Consider the following 12,244-nt stretch of genomic DNA (forward strand, 5'->3'; position numbering starts at 1 on the left):
CTCAAAAGGAAACTCTCAGTTTTTTTCCCCAACTTTATACATTATTACATTCAATGATTGTTAAGGTTCTGCTCTGTGCAAAACATTTGACTGAGCACTCCAAGACCTCCCAGAAGAGGAAAAGATACTTAGTTCTGATCTCCAGTAGTTCAGAGTCTAGTTGGAGATCCAGTATATGAACTTGACATAAAGGATTTGGCAGAAAAAGGTCACTGTCAAACTTAGAGAAGTTTCAGAGAGTAGAGTAGATAAAAAAGAGATTGTATGGGGGCTGGCCCTGGGGCCTAGTGGTTAAGTTCGGCGTGCTCCACCTTGGTAGCCCAGGTTCAGTTCGAGGCACCAACCTACATCACTCAAGAGTGGCCATGCTGAGGTGGCGACCCACATAGAAAATAGAGGAAGATTGACACAGATGTTAAAAGAGATTGTATTGAATTAAAATACTGATATGAAAACCTTTTTGTCCCAAAGCCCAAGGAAGGAATATAAATTTGGATAAACTCTCTCAGGTGCCTTTTTCACTATCAGCTAAGTATATAGTGCCCAAATCTTTTTTGTACTGACTCTCAGAAATTTTCAGATGCATAATATTTTTGTAAAAAAGAAAATTTCCATGAGCGTGGAGTTATTCATGCTCAACCCTGTTGCTCTTAACTTACTTAAAAAAGTAAATCAGGAAACATGAGTTCACACCTTCTGTGTGTCCAGTAATGGATTAGGTTAGTCGAACAATGCAAGTACAAATAGTAATATCCTTACAGGTAGGAGTCATGTGAATTATTTGTTCTTAGCAAACCCTTAGACATCTGAATTATACCTTGGCTTACATCACAAGTGAGTAAATGATGAGCTACAGATTAGACTCTCAGATAAAGTCAATTGTCTGAATATCAAGTGGCTGTTAGTTCCCAACACCAACAGTCATTCATTTTTATTAGATAATTTATGGAGTTTGATATTTTTAGGAATATTAGCAAAGCACTCTATAATTCCTAAATGAATGGATGACATTATGAAAGCAACAACACATTAAGTACTGAGCATTTTAATAAAGCAATAGAACTAAAGTATACTGATACCATTTGTAATAGATTTAATATTGCTTGTATTTTAAAGATGAAAAAATTAAGGCTTAGAGAGGGTCCCTGACTTGTTCCAGGTCACACAATTAATTATTGACAAAGCTTACAAAGAGAACCCAAATCTCTTAAGTCTGAAATCAGGTTCTTTTCCACCATGGTTCACTGCTTCTTGAAGGCTATTTGGCATATTAAATGAAAGCCTTTAAAAATTTGACTACATCATACTGTCCTTGAGAATCATGTCATGCTTAATAAATTCAGAATGAACAGAAAGTGCATTTACATTGTTGGCTTCAGTCATTAGAGTGTTAGTACAAGTAGGTGAACACTTTCAAGATCATGACTTTTGTTCTTACTGACATATAGGTAAAATACGTGTGTGTGATATGATATATACTATACATATATATTCACAATAAGAGAAAAAGAATTGTGAAAAAGACAAATAAGAGCATTTTTTTGAGTTTTAAATTATATGACTGACCAGTTGACAGGCCATGTGAACTATTTATGTTAACCTTTATTTCTTAATTTATTAGAGTAACCGAAGTTTGAAACAGCTCAAAGCTGGATGCTTCCTTTCTATAAATTACATCTCTTAAAATGTACATTGCAAGGATGAGTCACTAGCTACAGAAGTCCAGCTTTAATCCATTATGTCATTTTTATAAGGAAACAAACCAATGACTTTCATGTGGTTTTAAGGACAATGAATCTGAACTACAGAGTACGTGAAAGATTAAATCATAACATAAACAATCAAATGAGTTCAGTGGCATGATCTAAAAGGCAAAAAAATAAAGCACATCTTATACAGTGAAGTCGGCTTACTTCTGTGATTTTTCTTCCGTTATTCACTTGCATGTGCACCTCCCATATATTGGACTGATTTGAAACCAAATTGAAACGTTCACGTATCTCGTAAGCAAATTTTAAATACTTAGTTTTCATTTAGATGTGCACCAGAGGAAACAGGAACCTGGAGGAAAATGCGTAGCTCAAGAAAATCTTCAATGTATATTTTGTTGAGTGGTTTCAATTTTCTAGCCACTCAGCCTCTTGTCAGAACTTTTAAAACAATAGTATTGCTGAAATTGTTATTTATATTTACTATTCCATCTAGTAAATGCAGAGCAGAATCTCTCAGGTAAGAGGTGGTTCAGGGAAGAAATCATGGGTACCTCTAGTAGAAAGAGGACAGGAAGGAAAAGGAATGAACAAATATTGAGTCCCCACCATATCCTAGTCAGTGCATTTGGCAAAGTACATACATCTCTTGTAATTTTCATGACAACCATAATAAATAGGAAATGGAGACAGAGAGAGGTGAAGTCACGTGCCCAAACACATAACTAATATGGGATAGAGCCAGCAATCAAATTCAGGTCTGTCTGACTACGAAAGTTGTGTATACTTTTTCCACAGCACCTTGATTACCAGCCTTAAGTTTTAAAACTATGCCAAACACTCATGCACAAAATCTACTCTCAGTATAACATTTACTTAGTCACTGACAATGTTCTCAAAGATCTAAATAAATGAAGACGAGTCATATATCAGCTTCTATAAATCAAGAATGTGTGTATTTTCAAAGATCTCAGTTCACTTTTAAAGGTGAGGGCATTGTTTTTTACTAACAGAAATAAAGATGGAAAAAGTGTGCAAAATGTTATCTAATAATAGTAATTGGCAATGAAATAGGAAAATGGAAGAAATGAATCATAATATTAAAAGCAAAAGACCAGACATAAATTATTTAATCAGAGGTCTTCGTGATTAAGTATTTGAAGGGGCTGGCCTGGTGGTGCAGTGGTTAAGTTCACTGTGCTCAGCTTCTGCGGCCTGGGGTTGACGGGTTCAGATCTGGGTGCTGACCTATGCATGGCTCATCAAGCCATACTGAGATGGCTCACATACAAAATAGAGGAAGATTGGCACAGATGTTAGCTCAGCCACAACTTCCTCAAGCAGAGGAAGATTGGCAACAGATGTTAGCTCAGGGCCTGTCTTCCGCACCAAAAAAAAAAAAGTATTTGGAGTATGTAAAGGTAAAAAAAAAAATGAACTTAAAGCTTTTGAAGATGATGTTTAAGATTAGATGAGGAATATTGTTATATTTGGGCAGGTTAATATTGTTACCTGTCTACTCTTTACCATATAGTAAGCAAGGGTAGTTTGTGGAATAATTTGAAGAGCAGTTTACATAGGTTTCAGGGTCTAAGCTTTCTCATCTTAAAAACATGAAGATAATAATTTGTGCCTTGCAGGACTGCTTCAAGGATATAATGTGTAATGTATACATAGAACCTGGCACACAATAAACTCTCAGTAAGCGATAAAAGAAAAGACCAGACAGATTCACCTTAAGTTCCCCCAACTCACGTTTACTAGGGAACGAAAGGCAGTCAGAATAACACAAGAAACGTTTTGACTACATATTCCATGAAATTCCATTCTGTCTTTATATCTTCATAACATAATTAATGCTTCTATTTTAATTTATTTTCATATATAGTAGTTATATATATTCATAATTTGGAAAGCTCAAATCTAAAGAAGGCATCTGAATTTTAAATGCAAAGCATACTTATGTCAAATTTTAAAGCTCCCATTTTATGCCTTTTTATATCTTTAAAATGTTTTCTTCTGGCTTGTAGCTTCATAATGATAATATATTTTGTACTGCGTTTTCCCTATGAGTTTTACAGTGAAGCTTATCACTTCAAATTGAGTAAATATTATGACCAGATGGTTTTCAATAAAAACAAAACATACCAAACAAACCCACCTGCTATCTAAGAGTATTTTAAGAATCAATTTCCAAATGCTATTCAGAGCAAAAGCCTATAGAGTTTTCGGAATCTGTCTCTAGTTTTTAACTCAATTCTGAATTCATTAGCTTTAAAATCTTTGTTTTAATGAAAATTATCAGTTATATATATGCTGGTACAATTTAAATAAAAAGAGGGCTGAGAAAAAGATAAAAGCGTGCATAACAAAGGAAAGGATCCCCCCAAATAACCTTTAATGAATATCAACTGTGAATAGAGAAGTTAAAATGAAGTATCAAACACAATTTTTGCCCATAGTAAAGAAGATATAGAGTCTTTTCTGCTTGGCCGTTTATTGGATGCTTAGGACAACATTTTCTTCCCCAGAGAAGTCACTGGAAAGTATTGTTTGGTGTTAAGATTAATGATTAAAAAGTCATCTTGAACAGAAAAGTTTGCATCATTCTGATTATACATAAACACTGAATATTTGCTGATTTGAGATAGGGGCCAGATAAAAATGGACCTTTGAATGTATCTTATTTAATTAAAAAGACTTTGTTAATGCTTTAGTTGTTTTGCCATATTTGTCATAGTTTTAGTTTTTCTCTTTAATGTTCTGCTCCAGCTTCCACATCGCTACAAAATTTTGAAGACATTTTGTTCACACATGCAGAGTTTCAGATATTAGGATTATTATTTTTAATTAAAACCTTGCCTTTCATGATTCTTAGATGTATAAACGTTTACACTATTATTGTGTGAAATTAGTATATTTCCCAGTATAACTTTTAAAAATACAATCAATCTTTCAAAGTTATTTTTAAGATCTGATTTTTCATTTGAAGTAATGAGTTCAACCCAAAATCTTTTTTAACAGTTTTATTGAGATACAATTAGCATACTATACAGTTCGATGGTTTTTAGTATATTCAGAGTTGTACAACCATCACCACAATTTAGAACATTTTCATCATCCCCAAAAGAAACCCTAAACGCGTTAGCAGTCACTCCCCACTCCCCTAGCTTCTCCCACAACCCTCCTCCCCCCAGCTCTAGGCAACCAGAAATCATTTCTATCATTATAGATTTGCTTATTGTAGGAACCAGCAAACTTTTCACAGATGTACTTGCTGCGAATGTCAGAGAGATTGTTTTATATTAAGAGGAGTTGGCAAATAAAATAAAAAATTCCTGATTAAAGTCAGGCAATAAGGTCTTGACTTACCTGGCTCAATCCTTAATTGTAATACAATTTTGTATCTGAGCTTCCATCATCCTTATTTTTGTTATTTTGTTATTTTTGTTATTCAACTTTATTTTAGTACTGTAAAATCAATAAAAAGAAAGGCATGTTCAAAGTACTGCTGTTCAAAATCAATTGATTAGGAAACCTAAATTCAAACTCAGGAAAGTTAAATTTCTAGTCCATTTCTTTCATTTTTCCCATCCTACCCAATCAACTCGTGGCGAACATGACTATCCTTTCCAGAAAGGAGGCATTTCCAGCAGAAAACTTCTGTGTCTGTGCTATTTGCAGTCAAATAAGATGCATAAGGCACAGTTGATCCAAGTCTACTGTCTGTTTTTTCTAAATCTCTAATATGGAACACATTTTCTTAAAATTACACCTATTCAGAGGATTTTTATGAAGTAAAACTGCCTCTCATTCTGATTGGGTTTGCATCATTCTTTTACAATAGTGGTGTAGCACATAATACATTAGTAGGAACTTTCAATTGGTATACATTTTAGCTGCCAAGGTCAAAAATCTTTTTAAAGTACATAAAACCTGAATATAAAAACTGGGACCCTCTACCCAAAATGTGCTATTTATTATTTAATATACTTCCCATTAAAACAATCAATCTTATAATATCTAATAAAATATATAAATAGATGCTAAATATAAATATCCCCATATTTGCTCTAGGCATGCTAGAAATAACGGTTTTTTTTAATCTCTATTGTGCTAAATATGAGGATGTGATAGACAATGTATCATTTTGTATTTGAAAGCGTTCTCCGGTGGTTTTGTCTTTTATAATTGCTCCTTTGGTTTGCCATGTTCTGTTGGACTTAAGATCCATTATTCCAAGTGTCACCAAGTCCACTCCATTGCTCTCTTTGACATGACACAGTAAGTCTAAAAGACAGCATCATGTTAGACAAAGATTGAGGTAATAAAGAATCCACGATAACTTGAAAAGAAATGTAAGAAAATATAAATTAATAAATCAACAGGATAGGGCAAAGGGAAATGTGTGCTTTAAATAATCTATAAATAAGACTCAGGGAAAGAGAAAAAATGTTTTGAACAGAGGATGGAAGAAATAGAAAAAGAGAAGAGCATACTCTATGGTTCCATTTATATGAACTTCCAGAATTGGCAAAAATAACCTTAACGATAGAAGTCGGAAAGTGGTTGCCTGGAATTGGGGAACAGGTGGATGGAAGCCTTCTGTATCTTCATTGGCGTGGCAATTTCACAGGTATGTCTACCTTCATCAAAACTGATCAAACTCTATATTTAAAATATGTACATTTTACTATATGTAAATTACACTTCATTAAAGTCGATTTTTAAAAAAGTCAAAGTAGGCAGTAAAGATAGCACTGGGTGTGAATGTGGTCATGTTTTAATCCTGAATGAAAGATGACTTCCTTCATTTTAAATATGGGATATTCATGTCATTCCACAGAAGTACATTAAGCTTTTTTGCAATGCTAGCATTTACTCCTTCTGCTCAGGATTGAGTACTGGCATTTTAATGTCGACTATTAGCCTCAGTAAGATACACATTTCTTTGATAGATATTCCACTTTAAATGCCTGCTTTTTCCCTATTATTTCAACTGAGGAGAAATAAAGCAGCAAACTTATCCATTAAATTATCGCAAGGTTCTCATGACTTTTAAAGCACCATTTTGAATAGAAACTACCATTTTACAATATCTCAGGGTAGGCTGAAAGCAAAATAACAACAATTTTTGTAGGAAAAGTAAGATGAAATCTGTTTGGAACAATCACAAAATTACCCTTAATGTCACTTTGTAAGTCGGTTACAAATAGCGTCTGAGGTAACAGGATTGCCCACGTGAAACTGAAAAACATTCTGGGCACTGTTTTGTGAGAGGCAATGATACAGTGTTTGAATTAATATGTAGAGCGAGTTTGTGGTCGGGGTATCTTTCTTTTCTATCTAGAGTCACTAGCCTGCAAAGAAAAAACATCGATAAAAATCATGTGGGAATTTTTTTTTAAAAGTTCGGTAAGGTGGATAGAAACTTGAAATGACAGAACGTTGATAATACAATATATTTCAGATTTATGTATAAAGAGCTGAGAGAAAAAGACTGAGAAATGAGAGTGTATGATAGATGCACCCATATTAATATAAAGAATGTCATGGTCGTGGGGGAGGGGCAAAGCAAGTGGGGCTAAAGAGACAGAAATTGAGAAAAGATTTAATTTCATCTAGCGTATTCCAGAATTTTTCAAAATTAATTAAAATTTTAGAAATGTACGCTAAAATCTTACAAACATCAGAAAATATATTTTCAATTGATAAGTCTTGAATCAATTTTTTTGACTCTCAGATTATTTTTTCTTTCTTTTTAGGAAGGAGCAGAAATATTTTATTATAAAGTATCACAATCCTCCCCCAAGAGGGGGAAAAATTCCTCAATAAATAAATCAATCATGAATAAATGGCATAATCACAATCTTAGCTCACATGGTTATGACTGCAATAGTCACAGTTAACCACTAGGGGGCTGTAATTCCATTGGCAGCAGTTCTCCGACCATAAACGTTTTATTCCCTGCACGTACCTGTACGTTAGGTAAAATTAAGTGGGAGCTACAGCAGGTAGGATGGGTCGTTACTACGTGTTGAGATGATTTCATGCTTTACTGCAATGCTGTGTATAATTTATATTGTACAGACTAATAACTTGGCCACTTCCTTCTTCACCAAGCATGGAGTTTCATCATTGTTCAACAATTGCTATTGCTCTGCACCTTGAAACATATTAGGGAGAACCAGTTTTACATCCCTTTTCATGAAGAAATTATTTTTATTTACTATAGGACCCCTACCATTTTATTAAAGTAGAAGTTTAATGTGATCATGTGTACTCACATATTTATTTCAATAAATCTTTGTATTATTTGGAGCTGTAGGAGAGACAATAAAATGCTAGTTCAAATTTATAACATTAATTATATTTTATGAAATTTAGATTAAAATAGCAAAGCTTTTACCCAAGTTGATTTTCATTAATTTGAAGTGAGAACTGTTTTTTATTCACCGTCATAAGGAATGAAAAATATAACAGTTTACTGTTATAGTTCACTGTATCTTGGATGATTAAAGGGGTAGTCACACTAAACTATTTAAATTGTGATTTTAAAATTTATCACACAAATATTTTATGCTATGCTGCAAATATGTTAACTTATATTGATAAATTTATGAGATAAAATATTTTAATGTCTTCAAATAATATGATAATTAACATTTCCTATGTATTTCTCCTAACTCTAATGATCCTTGCATCACTCTATTTCACCTACTTGGATGAATGGAAGAATTAGCTTTTCCTCTTGGGAAAAATGTTCCTCTACCCTCTTGGGTTCAAAGAATGGGGCCTGCAAATTAAACTGACAAATGAGAGATTAAAAGGAGAAAAAGGTGTATTTCATATGCATATCGGAGCCAACAAAGACAGCAACGGACTTGTTAAGTGGTTCAAGTCAAAAGTTTACATAGCTAATCTAGTAGGGAAAAGGGAGATGGTGAGGAACGGATTCTATGGGAAAAACAGATTTCTTTAGGAAAGACAAATGGGTTTGTAGGACAATGCACAGGAGATGTTTATGATGTTTGTTTATACAGATATGAGTGGTCTTTCTGTCTTCTTCAGAGCCATAAGATGCCTTGGAGGGGGAATTTATGATAGCATCATTTCCCAGAAATTACGGCTTTTTGTCAGATAATGGAAGCTCCCAGGAGGCTTTTTCCACACCTGTTGAATACTCAAAATGTCTTCAAAATAAAATAATCTTTACAACCAACTCTGGGGTTCTGAGTGGGTTCCCACAGCTATATACTTTAGGAAAATTCCTGTATTTAAAATTTTTGGTCATGTTTTATGTGTTTTGGGAAACTTTTTATGCTTAAAACATGTTAAATCTTAACATTACACTAAATTTATTTGTCCTACTGCAAAATCTAGCTGGCTAATATTTGTTTTTAATTTTGCCTTCAAGTCCCAAAATAAATACTGTCAACTGATACTTGTAAAATAATTGATACCAACATAGTGTTTTTTCAAATGTTATTTCCCTTTCCAGCTTCTAGTATCATTTGAATACTTAATGGTAAAATACCATTTAATTACTCCTGGTCTGTAATATTTTATGTGAAATAATGTTTTAACTTAATATTTGACTAGAATTTTGCTGATTCATTTATAATACTTAAGTGATATTTAATTTCCTCTTTGATGGACAGACATTGACATACCTCATACTAATATTTGTTTTTTAATTCATTTTATATAAATGTCTTTCTTCTGGTGCTTATGGCTATCAGCCTCGCTGCTTTTCGATTAAGCTTTATATGTGAATAGTGTAAACAGTTATCCTAAATAGCACCTTATTTATAGAGTTCTTATCGCATTTTTCTAAATGTTTGCCTTTAGGTTTATCAACCAATGTCCACGAGCATCTGTAGGCCAACCATCGCCATCCCTCAAACATAATTGTAAGTATACTCCTAAACATGCTTCAGGACTCTCATTTTGCAGTAATATTCAACTATTGTATTTAGAGGATTTCTATTATTTTGCTGATGCATACCTACTTCTGAACTATTAAAACATTTGCCATTACTCACTTACCATATTTAAAAGGAATATTATTTAATTGGTAAATGACATTTTAATGAAACCTGAAAAAAGCTAGCTTATTTTATTACTAAATGTGTTAGACACCCTTGCTAAAGTGTTTAACCCCCACCCGGACTTTACACTAAATAAACATGAAATAAGATAGCATAAATAAGAACAATTAGGCTAGTGAAGACAAAATATGAATACTCAATTTTCTCTTTTAGAAACAAACTCTAATATCCAAAATTGGGGCATAGGAAATCCAGCTGTTGTTTTCCTATTATAAATTTTAGAAAGTGAGGCTCTTAATGTTGTTGATAGATGGACCTAAAAATCTCAGGAGGAGTAGGAGAGGAGACTGAGAACTTTGTTTCTCAAAAGGGGATATCAAGTTATCAATGCTGAAAAACACTGATCTAGAGAATGGGCAATTCTGCATTCCCTAGGCTTTCTGCGCATGATATTCCAAGTTAGGCAAGATGGGGCAAAATTGAAGCCCTTATTCTGAGCTCCCGACTGCACAAATGATTCTCAATTAGATTTCTGATTGTTCTCAGAGTCGTGCCCATACATTTAATATTACAAAATATTTTTAGAATGATGGTATTAGAGGAAGAACTGATAACATCAGAGAGGTTAACTCACTTTGACAGTAAAATTTTAGTAGACCTTTTTAGTTAATAGGCCTTTTTAGTATAAAGTTAATATGCACTCATTATATAAAAGAAACTAAACAACACAAAAATAAAGTAGAAAGTAGAATTCTGTCAAAATAGAAAGAGGATAGGGATGAAATAGGATTGGGAATGTCTGCTGAACATATTATTAATGATCGAAAAATAAAAGACGAAAACAGTGACTGTGCATCAAGACAGTTGCCTCAAAACGGCTGCATTAAAATGTATCCGTAGTGAGAATGGCCAACATCAAATTGTCCTGCTTTGTTACTTAATGACTCATCATTTAAGATGATAACAAAGGTTACACTTCGTTTTAAAAATATATATTGCAGAAGCTCTAGATGCTATAGGCAGCTTTCTACAGAGAAAAAAATGAAATTCAAAAGTGTAAAATGTAAAATTTTAAAGAGCCCAGCAGCTGTCCTGAGCATGCGCAGGAAGTCAGTCACTCATTATAAGTTTGTGAAGATCCAAGTTTGCCTGCAGATGTTTTCACTGTGCTTGTGAAATGGGTTAACACAAACGTGCAGGTAAGTTTACACTTTCAAGCTTCAAAGAATGCTGGCGCGAGGCCATCTCACATATATCGATGGCGTCGTAAGCCCTGCCTGGGTGTAAAGACCAAGATCAGTCTTGGTGGAATGTGATGGAAGCCAATTTCATATTTACTATCTCCCTTTCGGTGCTATTCTATCCTTCCCATATTGTCTCCATAATGCTTGCCCCTTGCTCTTCTCCCAGATACATGTACCCCTCTTTGTGCACATGCCTGTTGACATCTTGTTCTTGCCCAGGTGTTAACTGGACAGGATTTGATACACAAATTCATCCTAGGGTAGCAATACCTAACAAATCCTACCCCATCCAGAGAAAGGAATGTTTTAACATTGAAAATGGCTCCAACAATTGAGTTCCTTAATGGGCTGAAGGAAAAACTATGCCCCAAATCTTATCACGTTGGTATGTAAGGTTGTTGCCTACTTCTCTTCTCCCAAAAGGCTGGCTCGTCAAGGCATGTTAGCGACATGAAAAATATATGTACAACATATTTAATAAAAAATGTTAGAGACTGGTTATTTATGGTTAATTATGTTGTTAATGTTACTAAATGTGTTAATTCTCAATGTATGTAGAAGAATTTTATTCTAATGTGTATACATCCACAACCTGAAATTCTTCAATTGTTTGAAATGTGGGTCCCTGATGATTTCTGTGGCTATTTTAAACTATATAAGATTCAGTTGACCCTAAAACATAAAAGTCAGTTGACTCGACTTGTCTCTAGCTATCATTTGAACTTAGTAATACCTTCCCCAAAGCCCTACTTATGTCACCTATGCTATGGTGAGATAAATATATATATATATATATATATATATATATAAAGAGAGAGGGATCACGCAAAGTAGTAATTTAGATAATGTTTTCAATGTCTCTTGTGAAAAATGATCACTTGGACAGCTATGCTTCTCCTGAGCTGGATAAGGTTTGTAATATCAGTAAGTATTAAAGGTAAACGTTATCCTTTTTCTGTAAAACTGCATTTGAGGTTTCCTCACAGAAAAGCCTAATGTAATGAAGAAATGGTATGCATACATCGGTTCTACAATGTCGTGACAGGATTTATACTTGTGACTCTCTTAACACCCATATTAACAACTTAAGAATTTTATCTTTTATGCTTTTGTCTTTTATTTGTATGCTTTATGTTGCTACAAATAAATGCAAATTCACTTAGAATTTTTCTACAATATGAGTTCTGTGATCTATAACTGGGTATTATTGCAGAGTTCTTTACTCTAGGTTACTAAATTA

The 12,244-nt window shown here is 33.6% G+C and overlaps 1 protein-coding gene across 1 annotated transcript in view; it reads left to right on the forward strand.

The window, feature by feature from the left end:
- The window catches only part of HTR2C (5-hydroxytryptamine receptor 2C), a 304,194-nt gene that overhangs the window by 14,313 nt on the left and 277,637 nt on the right, over window positions 1-12,244 (forward strand). Inside the window, exon 2 of the mRNA XM_070502826.1 lies at window positions 9,561-9,622. The gene's annotated coding sequence lies outside the window, so the exon portion shown is untranslated. The remainder of the gene's footprint in view (window positions 1-9,560; window positions 9,623-12,244) is intronic.

Source organism: Equus asinus, chromosome X (assembly GCF_041296235.1).
Source record: "Equus asinus isolate D_3611 breed Donkey chromosome X, EquAss-T2T_v2, whole genome shotgun sequence".
Taxonomy (NCBI): Eukaryota; Metazoa; Chordata; class Mammalia; order Perissodactyla; family Equidae; genus Equus; species Equus asinus.